At 32.3% G+C, this 13,620-nt stretch overlaps 2 long non-coding RNA genes across 2 annotated transcripts; both read right to left on the bottom strand.

The window, feature by feature from the left end:
* Positions 1–4,919: 4,919 nt before the first annotated feature.
* Positions 4,920–6,551, bottom strand: LOC124920806. Its single transcript, XR_007097643.1, has 3 exons — positions 6,462–6,551; positions 6,162–6,309; positions 4,920–5,777 (listed from the first exon to the last, which is right to left on the bottom strand). It is a non-coding gene; the product is annotated as an uncharacterized LOC124920806 (long non-coding RNA).
* Positions 6,552–7,005: 454 nt separating this feature from the next.
* Positions 7,006–9,229, bottom strand: LOC124920814. Its single transcript, XR_007097644.1, has 6 exons — positions 9,095–9,229; positions 8,673–8,897; positions 8,533–8,577; positions 7,876–8,325; positions 7,338–7,469; positions 7,006–7,149 (listed from the first exon to the last, which is right to left on the bottom strand). It is a non-coding gene; the product is annotated as an uncharacterized LOC124920814 (long non-coding RNA).
* Between the last annotated feature and the right edge of the window lie 4,391 nt (positions 9,230–13,620).

The following is a 13,620-nucleotide window of genomic DNA, read 5'->3' on the forward strand; positions in this document are numbered from 1 at the left end:
GAAATGAAGTATTCTCTAACATAATACACTTCTACCATTTGAAACTGAATACTTCTCTAAAGTTCAAAATCAAAAGGTATGAAAATACCAATCACCATAAACCAACATTATTAAGTTATATTGTTTTCATTCTTTTTGAAGTTTTTTTTTTATTCTATGAGGACAACAAAATATTTTTAACAAATTATTTTAAAGATTAAAACAACTAAGAACAAGAATATGCAGAAATGATGTATTCTCAACCATAGTATTATAATTCTATAAAACAAAATCAAAATACTATAGAGCCAACCTTAATTAAGTGATATCACCCCATTCCCCATATTATTCGAAATATTCTTTGTGTTTGTAATTGCAACAAAAAACAACCAATTAAGTATATAATATTACTTTTGAAAAGAATAGATCAACTATTCAAGAGAATATGCAGAAATTAAGTATTCTCTAACATAATACTTCTGTAATTTGAAACCTAATACCTCTAAGTCCAAAATTTCAAGCCATACAAATATCAATCACTATAAAACCAACATTCATAAGTGCGGTTTCATTCTATTTGAGATTTTGTGTTTCTATACATGCGGGGTAACAAAATAGGTTTATAAAATTATTTTTAAGACTAAACAACTAAGAGAATAGACAAAAATAAAGTATTCTCAATAGCAGTGTTTTAATAATTTGATACCAAATAATTATTATTTTATCATTATATACTAATACTTTATTAAGTCATTTACCAAAAAAAAATCTATACCTTCTCAAAATCACCACCAATCATATTTGTTAAATAACCTGAATCCAAACAAGGCCTAAGCAATTAATAAATTAAATATTTTCTAAAATGGCTAAGAAATGGTTTTATTAGTATTTTTTAAGATATTCTTATACATAGTTCTAATATGGAAGAACAACCAACGCATATTGAAGATGTTTTAAACATTCTAAAAAACAGTCTATTGGTAAGCGATCAAATGCTTATTAGGATTAAAGAAGTAGGAATATATAGGTCATTTCTTAGGCATCAAAGTTTTCATGGGCATGGTATTATCAAAGATTCGTATGCAACTCAAGAAGTGTATATCTAAATGGACTGAAAATGCAAAGAAGGCATTTAAAACTTTAAAAGAGGCTCTAACCACCACTCCAATTTTATTAAAACTTTAAAAGAGGCTCTAATCACCACTCCAATTTTATTATTACCTGATTTTTCAGGTTGATCTCAAAATAGAAACAAATGCCAATATTTAGTCAATGTGCATCAAGAAACAACAATTGAAAATTAAATTGACATGTTACATACAAAATTCAAGAACATCAACATCTAACCGAATCCAAAATTTTGTCACAAGACCGTAGCACTACAACAAGATAATGTGAAATTCAACTTGAAAACATCAATGTAGTCACCATTTTTGGCAAAATCTAACAAAAAAAATTGAATCAAGAAACATATATGTCAACAAAATCAAGGAAGAACTCAAAGGAGCGTCATCATCGACTTCAGCACGAAAAGAGAACGTAGATGGAGATGAAATATTTTGCCGATCAGATGTAAATATAACAAACAAACAACTATAACAAAAGATAGAAGTTTAAATTAGTAGGACTACAAACAACATGAAGCTTATTTTAAAAAATCCTATAATTGATCAAGACAAATTTGATAGAACTAATTCGATAGGGTTAGGAGGGCGAACCAATTTTTCGATAATTTCACAATCGAAGATAGTGACAAGGTGAATTATGCTATATATTTTTTACGGGCCGAGCTGGAACATGGGTTACTAATTATTTGATGGACCACATGGTTTCAACGTGGTGGGATGTATTCACGAATGAAGTTCTATTAACGTTTCAACCAATAACTCTATACTAAAAATTTTAGGGCAACTCAAAAAAAGGAAAGATCTTATTTTGATTGATAGTGGGAGTACTCATTCGTTTATAGACGAAGGAAATGCATGCCAATTGGGTTGGGTTTTAACCTACGAGAAAATAATCCGTTAGTATTTACCATTGCAGATGAAGGTTCTTTATATAGGATCGTGCAAAGGAAAATTAATTTACACTCGAGGTATGGACACTCAAATTGCTGCAACATAGTTTAGGGTTGATTGGATGAGAAAGATTAAACAAGTAAGTTGGAAGTATCCAAAATAATGAATGAAGACAAGGATCAATGATTTAAAAATATGTTTGTACGGGATTAAGGATAAGAGAACTTTCAATTTGATGAGTGTGAGTCAGTGAGCTAAAAACTATTAAGAAAGGATTGGGTTGTTTCGTAGGACAATTATACCACATAGAAATTAAGCAATCTTCATAAAATAGAACAACCCGATCATAAAAGGATAACCAGACTTGTCCATTCAAAAGTTAATTGAAAAGTACCTCATTGTTTTCATAGAACCAAACCAGTTGCCTGCCTGTCTCAAATTCAAAAAACTTTTCAATTCAAAAAACTGATCATTCTAATAATCTCAAACGATTCCACCAAATCTGAGACTATACATTTATCCCTATTCAAAAAAGGCTTCAGTAGCAGAGATGAAGAGAGTTGGGTTTATAAGAAACAACACAAGTTTATTTGTTTATCCGATTATCCTTGTTAAGAATAAGGATGGAACATGGATATTTTGTGTAGAGTACATACAACAAAATGAAATCACAATCAAGGATAAGTACCTTATATCTGTAGTGGACGAGTTAGTGGATGAGCTCTATGAAGCAACGATTTTCATCAACCTCGACATATGTGCGGATTATCATCAAATAAGGGTCAGAGAAGAGGACATCCACAAGATTATTTTCAGAACTCATTCTAAACTGTATGAAATCAAGAGTAATGACATTAGGATTATCAAATTTAACTGCAACATTCTAAGTATTAATAATTGAAATATTTTTGAGTATGGCCAAGGAAAGGTATTATTAGTATATTTTTTTATGATATTCTTATATACAATTCTAATATGGAACTACATCTAAGGTATTTTGAGAAAGTTATGAAAATTCTTAAAAAACAGTATAATGGTAAGCGATCAAAATGCTTATTTGGATTAAAGAAGTAGGAATATCTAGGTCATTTCTTGGGCATCAAAGCATTAAGAGGCTTTTATGGGCAGGGTATTATCAAAGATTCGTATGCAACTCAATAGCAGCAACTGCATGGGATGACATTCGGGTATGCAAGACACATATATGAGAATCAAAACCAACTTACAACTTCTGTAGTTTTATCGTAAAATTGAAATAGCACTACCTACTCCACAATAACAATAGTACATACTTTTGATTAAAATTCAAACAACAGAATTTAAACATATTTGAGTTTTTTATTTAATATGCAATTAAAATTGTGACATGGAAAATAAAAATCATTCAAACAACAGAAATTTAAACATATTTGAGTTTTTTATTTTTAAAATTAACAAGATCATCTCTGGATTGCTTGTTATTGTAATCCACAATCTCCCTAATGATAAATTGCCACTGCAACTCTCCCATTCAGGATTAATCCCAGAATAACCATTAAATACATAATTAATCTTTGTGTTTGTATCCGTAGAAAACAAAGTAGGCTTATCAAATTACTTTTGAAAAAGAGCAGAGAAAATAAAATGATTTTATTAATCTTAATATATTTCTCTAGTCCAAAATCACAAGCCATTAAAATTCATCCATTTAAAGTCAACATTAATAAAGTGATTTTTTTTTAAAACTTCTCATAGTGCTTGTATCTTCACCGAGCAAGAAAATAGGCTTATCAAGTTACTTTAGATAATAAGTTAAATAACCATGAAACTTGTAGAATTTAGAGTACCCTTAAATGTCTTTAGGATAGAATTTTAAGAAATTATTGTTTTGAATTTAATGCATCTTATTTAAATAACATGTGCGGCTAATTTCATATAACTTATTGTCCATAGTTTCTTGTGTCTTCTTATAATACAGATCTTGAACTTTATTAGATATTATATGTTTAACAAATTAGGTAAGATTGATTATTTGTTAGAAAAAATGGAGAAGTAAAAAATATTGATTAGATATTAAGTTTTTCCCTTTCCAAGAGATGAATATTGCAGTATGAACTTAGTGTAGTACTTAAAATTCAAACAAATTATAACTATGTAGAATGACCGCTATCCTGTAAAAGAATGAGGCTTCTATAATGTTATAACCTAGAAGAGACGTGATCTAATTCTACGGACGTGTTCTTACAAGAAAACTCTAAAAAAGCAACTAAAAAAAGGTTGGTCTCATCAACAATTCAAAATAATGGATTTCAAGTCATTCTTCCCGGTTCTTAGCAATAACTAAAGTGTACTTGATGAAATATTCATTTTCTCCAAAGTTATACCAGCATCTTGAGGAAACATTTATGGTAGGAATATGTATATCAGGATCAGCATCTGGCTATCTCCTCATAGAACGGGATATTATCTTCTTAAACTTATATAAACTCTATAAAAGAGGAAACAAACAAGAACAGAGAGTTGAAAGACGGGCGAAAAGAGTTGCCTCTATAAGTGATGACAGTCTCGAAATGAAGCCAAGCAAAACATTGGGCCTTGTGAACGAGAGTGATGTGATGATGTCTTCGTCGATGATCAGTATTTCGAGCTTGATTGTGAACGGTTTGAGATTCGAGGATTTGCTTTAGGCCAGGCAGAGCTGTTGGGGAGAGGAAACATGGAACCTTTTACACGATGACATGCGATGGCGGAATTGAGTTGGTGGTGAAGAGGGTGAAGGATTGGACAATCAAAGGTAACGACTTTAGACAAAGAATGAAGAGATTGTGAGAGGTTAGACATCCAAATGTGTTGTCAGGCATGGAGCAAGAGTCTGAGACTTGACAGCCTCTAGTGGAGATGTTCATTAGAAGAGAGCTTCATCGAGAAAGGAGCTTTAGTGGTAGAGATAAAGAGGGTTGTGTTTATAAGAAACAGTACAAGTTTATTTGCTTCTCCGGTTATCCTAGTTAAGAAAAAAAGATGGAACATGGATGTTTGTGTAGACTACATACAACTAAATGAAATCACAATCAAGGATAACTAGATAAGTACCCTATACCTGTACTAGTGGAAGAGTTACTAAATGAGCTTCATGAAACAATGATTTTCATCAATCGCGACTTATGTATGTATTATCATCAAATAATGGTAAGAGAAGATGACATTCACAAGACTTTTTTCAGAATGAGTGTATTAATTCAGAGTAATGACATTCGGATTATCAAATTCAATTGCAACATTCTAAGTATTAATAATTGAAATATTTTTGAGAATGGCCAAGGAAAGATATTATTAGTATTTTTTATGATATTCTTATATACAGTTCTAATATGAAACTACATCTAAGATATTTTGAGTAAGTTATGAAAATTCTAAAAAAAACAGTCTAGTGATAAATTGATCAAAATGCTTATTTGGATTAAAGAAACAGAATATCTAGGTCATTTCTTGGGCATCAAAGCATTAAGAGGCTATCTTGGGCAGGGTATTATCGAAGATTCGTATGCAGCTTGGAACTATTAACAAACCATTACATGGTTTAACTCAAGAATGGTATATTTAAATGGAATAAAGATGCAGAGAAGACATTTAAAACTTTGAAAAAGGCTCTAACCACCACTCCGGTAGTAGTATTACCCGATTTTTCAATTGATCTCAAAGTAGAAATAGATGCCAGCATTGGCGCAGTACTGATGTAAAAAATAATACTCATCGCGTATCTGAGCAAATCACTGGCTAAGACACATTATGATTCTCTACCTACGAGAAGAAACAATATTAATGGCATTATCTAAGTAAAACTTTCTCAAATGAAGCAGAACATTATACTACAATTTGGGGATATTGATGCAGAAACTAATTTTTATACCAAATGAAAAAAAAATCTCGATCATATCCAAAAAATAATATCAGTTTGCCCCAAAAAAAACCCTTAAACCAAATAATGTTTTGAGGTGCAATGGGGCGAACCTTCATCCATTTTCCGTCAAGAAAGAGTTTCATTGATCAACTAATTAAATAAACATGATTATTGATTGACTCGAATACATTGATTGATCAAACAGGGTAAGAAAGTTTGGGAAATTAGGTTTGTCTGAGCCATTAATTATTAGAAATGATATGAGATGAGAAGAACTGGCCGACCTGAGGATGATGTGGAAGGAACGGTCGTCGGTTGGTGGATTTCACTCTCCGATCACACTTCTCCTCTTAACTGGCGTAGAGCTCCGACCGACCGAGAAGAGAGATGCGGAGGATTCGGTGGTGGAGGAGTGTATTGATACTTTTAAATCTGAATGGTAACATAATAAAGAAAACAAAAAGTTGAACATAAAGACTGGTTTTAATAAAGAAACCACTTTCAGTAGTGAGAATACAAAAGCAAGACATAAATCTATCTGAAAATTGACTAGTAAAGGTATGAACCTGAATTGGAGTATGAACCTGAATTGGACTTTTTTCGTGTAATCTTCATACTGGGTGGCAGATGTATCTTTCTCCATTGTAGCCCTTTTGCTTAGCTGATAGTACATCAACCCATACTACAACTATGAATAGTGCACTCATAGGTTCTCATGGCGCAGCAGCAGAATATGAATATGAAAAAAAGATACATTTGTCATTTTGGTAAAAAATCATAAACAAAATATTCTCAAATGAAGCAGAACATTATACTACAATTTGGGGATATTGATGCAGAAACTAATTCTTATACCAAATGAAAAAAATCTCGATCATATCCAAAAAATAGAATCAGCTTGCCCCCAAAAAAACCCTTAAACCAAATAATGTTTTGAGGTGCAATGGGGCGAACCTTCATCCATTTTCCGTCAAGAAAGAGTTTCATTGATCAACTAATTAAATAAACATGATTATTGATTGACCCGAATACATTGATTGATCAAACAGGGTAAGAAAGTTTGGGAAATTAGGGTTTGTCTGAGCCATTAATTATTATAAATGAAATGAGAAGAACTGACCGATCTGAGGATGATGTGGAAGGAACGGTCGTTGGGTAGTGGATTTCACTCTCCGATCACACTTCTCCTCTTAAATGGCGTAGAGCTCCGACCGACCGAGAAGAGAGACGCGGAGAATTCGGTGGTGGAGGAGTGTATTGATACTTTTAATTCTAAATGGTAACATAATAAAGAAAACAAAAAGTTGAACATAAAGACTAGTTTTGATAAAGAAACCACTTTCAGTAGTGAGAATACAAAAGCAAGGCATAAATCTATCTGAAAATTGACTAGTAAAGGTATGAACCTGAATTGGGGTATGAACCTGAATTGGGGTATGAACCTGAATTGGGGTATGAACCTGAATTGGACTTTTTTTTGTGTAATCTTCATACTTGGGTGGCAGATGTATCTTTCTCCATTGTTTCCCTTTTGCTTGGCTGATTGTACATCAACCCAGACTGCAACTATGAACAGTGCACTCATAGGTTCTCTTAGCGCAGCAGCAGAATATGAATATGAAAAAGATACATTTGTCATTTTGGTAAAAAATCAGAAATAAAACATTCTCAAATGAAGCAAAACATTATACTACAATTTGGGGATATTGACGCAGAAACTAATTCTTATACCAAATGAAAAATCTCGATCATATCCAAAAAATAATATCAGCTTGCCCCAAAAAAAACCCTTAAACCAAATAATGTTTTGAGGTGCAATGGGACGAACCTTCATCCATTTTCCGTCAAGAAAGAGTTTCATTGATCAACTAATTAAAGAAACATGATTATTGATTGACTCGAATACATTGATTGATTAAACAGGGTAAGAAAGTTTGGGAAATTAGGGTTTGTCTGAGCCATTAATTATTAGAAATGATATGAGAAGAACTGACCGACCTGAGGATGATGTGGAAGGAATGGTCGTCGGGTGGTGGATTTCACTCTCCGATCACACTTCTCCTCTTAACTGGCGCAGAACTCCGACCGACCGAGAAGAGAGACGCGGAGTAAAGAGAGATGGGCTTGCTTTTCCGATCGATCTTAATGACTCGAATTTTAACGACCTGATCCGCGCCTGGAAACAAGTCTGTTGGAGGTTGGAATGTTGACATCGGAGGTAGGTGTCGGCACGCTGGAAATCCAGGCGGCTCCTGCACGGCGAAGACGGAGTTTGTCTCTGTGAAGACCTTCCAACTGTTTTTACCTTCACCGGTATTAGGATCGAGTCTAGAAGAGTGCGATTCAACATAGTTTTTGTCCGTGGTGGTGGTGGTGGAACGATCTTATGTTATAATTAACCTTGCCAATGAATTCGGATGATCATCGCCTCTCTCTAATTCCGTAAAACTATTGAAAATTAGGAAGATCAATTACAAGTTTCAGGCATCTAACAAACAAGAAAGGCACATTATCATAAACAGATAAATGTACGATTCTCTCAAGTCTCAATCCAATGCAGATGCAATCAAATATCTCTAGAAGGCATCGGGATGACAATGCACAATGAACAGCGAAAGTTATGAGGAAAAATAAACAGAGAAGAGGAATTGATACCTTATAGAAATCATCACCAACGTTGATCAAACCGGAAGATCAGATCTGCATTATTATCGCATGATTCAATGGAGATAACAATCATCACAAAAAGGAGATAACAATCATCACAAAAAGGAGATAACAAAAGATGCAAAAACCTAGAGAAAATGGAAGTACGAAAAGAGAATACAATTCTTTCTCCTTCTTCTTCCTCTCTCTGTGTTGACGCGGAGAAAAGAGAGACGCGGTGGTGGTGGATCCGATCGATCATCCCTTGCTTGCTTTTCCTCTAATTGGTTTGGCGTAAACCTGGCGCAGCAGAAAAGAGAGATGGGCAGAGGGGGTGTATTTATACTTTTAATTATCCGCCACCGCCGCGTCACCTGTCCGATTAATTAATTAATTCACTTTATTTAAAGTCCCATTACTTTATATTAAGTAAGATACAGCATGTCTCACAATTCAATGTACCAAAATACCATAAATAAACAGCATAACATCATAAAAGTCGATTATAGGGCTGTTGACTGCAAAACTTACGCCCAAAGCTGAAACAGATGAAGGAGAGATTTCTACATACATACACACACTTAGTCTGAAATAGAATCTGATGGTTGCAGAAGCTGATGAAAACGGCGATTGAGATTACCACGTCGGCGTCAAGCCGCAGTCATCGCTTGATCTTACAAAGGGATACAGTTCCGGCGGCCTGCTTCTCCTATGGAGATAGTTCGGAAAATATTTGTCTATTTCTTTTACAAAATATATAACAAAACTGGCCCTTAAACTACACACATTTGCCTGTTTTCCATCCTAAACTTTCTTCTCTGTTTTCCATCCATTTAAAATTTTTAACCCTAAACTAGTCCTAGTCCATGTACTTTCTTTTGAGTGATGTGTATTTTTCTTTTCTTTTTCTTAATAGGCCTTTTTCTTTTAGGTTGGTATGGGTTGGATTGTTAAAAAACTAACCTAAATAAAATTAAATATCATTTAACTTCACTCTAATCTATCATGTCACTTAAATTATTAACTAAAATAATAAAATATTTTATATTTTAAATTATTATTTTTTATTTTACTTATATATATCAATACTCTTTAAATCTTTTTATAAAAAATAATCATCACATTCTCATAATCATTCTTTTTTTTTCTACGTCTTTACTTTCAAATAAACCCATTTGAACAAACTCATAATTTTATTTTATCGCAATCTTAATATATTTAAAAAATATTTTATCGAATCAAGTAAAAGATATTGTGGATTATTTAAACCTTTACTAAATAAAGGTGGGCCTGTAAAACTTAAGGGGTGAGTTTATATAAAAGTGATCCAGGGCTTACAAGCCCGTATTTTATTCAATAGAATCCAATGGCCACGATCTATTCAGTTTATCCAACGGCCCAAAATTCACCACCATCGATTTATAAGGGCAAACCCTAGCCATCTTCATCTCTAGTGCTAATAATAAGATTATTGGATCGTACAGCCTCTAGATAGATAGATGAATCATACATATTGTCTGAAAATTGGTTGATTTCATATATATATATATATATATATGTAAGTGACAAATAACAGTTTCACATGATTTCATTCGCTAAATTATGCCCATATTTGTTAGATTCTTTCTTTCTCTGTTTTTTTTAATTCACATTATCAATCCTAAATTGTATACAAAAACAGTCAACTGGTAGAAGAATAAATAAATATTTAGACATTCCAATTTTAATTAATTATTTGTTTAATATTCAGCCATAAGTCCAACAATCATCCCCCCAATCAATTAGTTTTTTTTAACATTTAGACATAGTAAAATAATATAATATAAATAATTAAATTAAAGAAACTAAGAAAACCTATCTGTCAATGTGACTGAAAGAAAAAATAAAATATTTAATTATATCTCATAAGATTTTTTCGTAGTACAGAAATATTATTTGACATAAAATATTTAATGAAATAATGGGCAGAGGTGTATTTCCCCTAATGTTTAATGAACACCGATATTTTTCGTATTTATTCTATAATATGTTTATTAAAATAAAAATATTCTTTAATTATTTATTTAAATCACACAACAAATTTTTGAGAGTTTATACTAGTATGAAGAAATACATAATGTACATTCATCATTTAATTTAATTGACAAGTGATATTGTTTCTAATCGTTATGAAATTTTGTGTTTCTATCCATACGAACAACAGTATAATCTTATATGAAAAGAGAATATATATATAAATGAATTTTAATGGCATTATCTAAGTACAGAAATTACCTTTATAATAAGATAAAAAGTTTGAAGTTTCTGATGGAGAAAAATATCACTACAGTCCTACAACAAACATGGTTATCAGAGTTATTTGGATTCAACTATACCATAATGTACAATAGGGGAATGATAAATGTTGTGACCCGAGAATGTACATGAAGTAGTATAAATAGATAGGAAAATATGATGTAATAATTTCTAATTTCTTTCTAATGGAATGGAGCTCAGCCCCTCCGTTCTTATTCTCAATCTATCTCGTCTATATTTATTCTCTTCGATCATAATTCTCATGGCAGCCAAATGTGGGGGTAACGAATTTAGACAAAGAATGAAGAGATTGTGAGAGATTAGGCATCCAAATGTGTTTTCAGCCATGGAGCAAGAGTCTGGGACTTGAGCAGTAGGCTGAACATGGCAGCCTCCATTGGAGATGTTCATTAGAAGAGAGCTTCACCGAGAAAGGGGCCTTAGTAGTAGAGATAAAGAGTGTTGTGTTTATAAGAAACAATAAAGTTTATTTGCTTCTCCGGTTATCCTAGTTAAGAAAAAAAGGTGGAACATGGATGTTTTGTGTAGACTACATACAACTAAATGAAATCACAATCAAGGATAACTAGATAAGTACCCTATACATGTACTAGTGGACGATTTACTAAATGAGCTTCATGAAACAATGATTTTCATCAACCGCGACTTATGTGCGTATTATCATCAAATAATGGTAAGAGAAGATGACATTCACAAGACATTTTTCAGAATGAGTGTATGAATTCAGAATAATGACATTCAGATTATCAAATTCAACTACAACATTCTAAGTATTAATAATTGAAATATTTTTTAGAATGGCCAAGGAAAGGTATTATTAGTTTGTTTTTTATGATATTCTTATATACAGGTCTAATATGAAACTACATCTAAGGTATTTTGAGAAAATTATGAAAATTCTAAAAAAAACAGTCTATTGATAAATTGATCAAAATGCTTATTTGGATTAAAGAAGCATGAATATTTAGGTCATTTCTTGGGCATCAAAGCATTAAGAGGCTATCTTGGGTAGGGTATTATCGAAGATTCGTATGCATCTTGGAACTATTAACAAACCATTACATGGTTTTACTCAAGAATGGTATGTTTAAATGGACTGAAGATGCAGAGAAGACATTTAAAACTTTGAAAAAGGCTCTAACCACCACTCCGATAGTAGTATTACCTGATTTTTCGATTGATCTCAAAGTAGAAAAAGATGCCAGCATTGGCGCAGTATTGATGTAGAAAAGAATACCCATCGCATATCTGAGCAAATAACTGGCTAAGACACATTATGATTCTCTACCTACGAGAAGAAACAGTATTAATGGCATTATCTAAGTAAAGAAATTACCTTTATGGTAAGCATTTTCATTACCAGGATAAAAAGTTTGAAGTTTCTGATGGAGAAAAATATCACTACAGTCTTGCAACAAACATGGTTATCAGAGTTATTTGGATTCAACTATACCATAATGTACAATAGGGGAATGACAAACGTTGTGACCCAGGAAGGTACATGAAGTAGTATAAATAGATAGGCAAATATGATGTAATAATTTCTAATTTCTTCCTAATGGAATGGGGCTCAGCCCCTCCGTTCTTATTCTCAATCTATCTCGTCTATATTTATTCTCTTCTGTCATAATTCTCCCTCCTTGCTAATACTGGTTACTATTAAAGATTTTGTTTAGTTTGTGCCCTCTTTGTAGACCGGGACACAACAACAGACTTAGTAGAATATACAAGAACAATCACATCAATTTGGCCAAGTGAAGTACAAGGATCGTACAGAGAGATGAAGAAATACAAAAGTTTATTATACAAGTAATAAGACAATATCATCAAATATAAAAACAGGACCAAATAAGGGAAGCTGTGAGAATAAATTTTAACCATTCTTACTAACAGCGGCGGCTGCATAGGAAGACATTCGGATATGATTTAATATGCAATCAAGATTGTAACATGGAAAATAAAAATCATTCAAACAACAAAAAAATAAAACGTATCTGTGATTTTTTATTTTAAAATTAACAAAGATCATCTCTGTATTGCTTGTTATTGGGATCCACAATGATTGAATCAGATTCTATAAATGTTGCAGAAGAGGGAAACTTGTGAAGAAAAAATCGAAGGAGACACTAACGATTGAATCAGATTCTATAAATTGAAGGAGACACTAACGATAACGATAGAATCAGATTCTAAAAATTGAAGGAGACACTAACGATAATGATTGAATCAAATCCTATAAATTTAATTGAAAGAAGAAAAAGACGGATCGCCTTACTTGTCGAGAATCGCCGAAAAGTGCAATTGGTCATTCAAGGACGATAGAAGAAAAAATGGAATCAAACACCACATGCCTGTTGAATCAAGTCTTCTAACTCAAAATCGCCATCGGAGTCCAACTGCGAGAAAAGAAAAATTAATATGAAAGATACAAACAACGGCTTCCTTGTATTTATAGTTTTAAAATATAGAACACGTAGCGTAGGATTCACGTGCCGGTTATTCGAGGAGGAGGCGGTGAATCATTTTATTTATCCTAATATTTTTTATTTTAACCCCCTTAATAGTTAAAACTTAACTTTTACCGTTTAAAGGGAATATTTTATTCATAAATTTATATTAAACTTTTAACCTATATTTTCTTTTCTTGATAAAACTATTAAAATCATACATTAGTTTCACTTCATGACACATCTCCAAATGTTATATGTTATTTTATTTTTGTATTAAGGGTATGCGGTTCGGTTTTGTCGGTTTATTAACCAAAATACATATCTAAATCGT

This window comes from Impatiens glandulifera, chromosome 1 (assembly GCF_907164915.1).
Source record: "Impatiens glandulifera chromosome 1, dImpGla2.1, whole genome shotgun sequence".
In the NCBI taxonomy this organism is placed as follows: domain Eukaryota; kingdom Viridiplantae; phylum Streptophyta; class Magnoliopsida; order Ericales; family Balsaminaceae; genus Impatiens; species Impatiens glandulifera.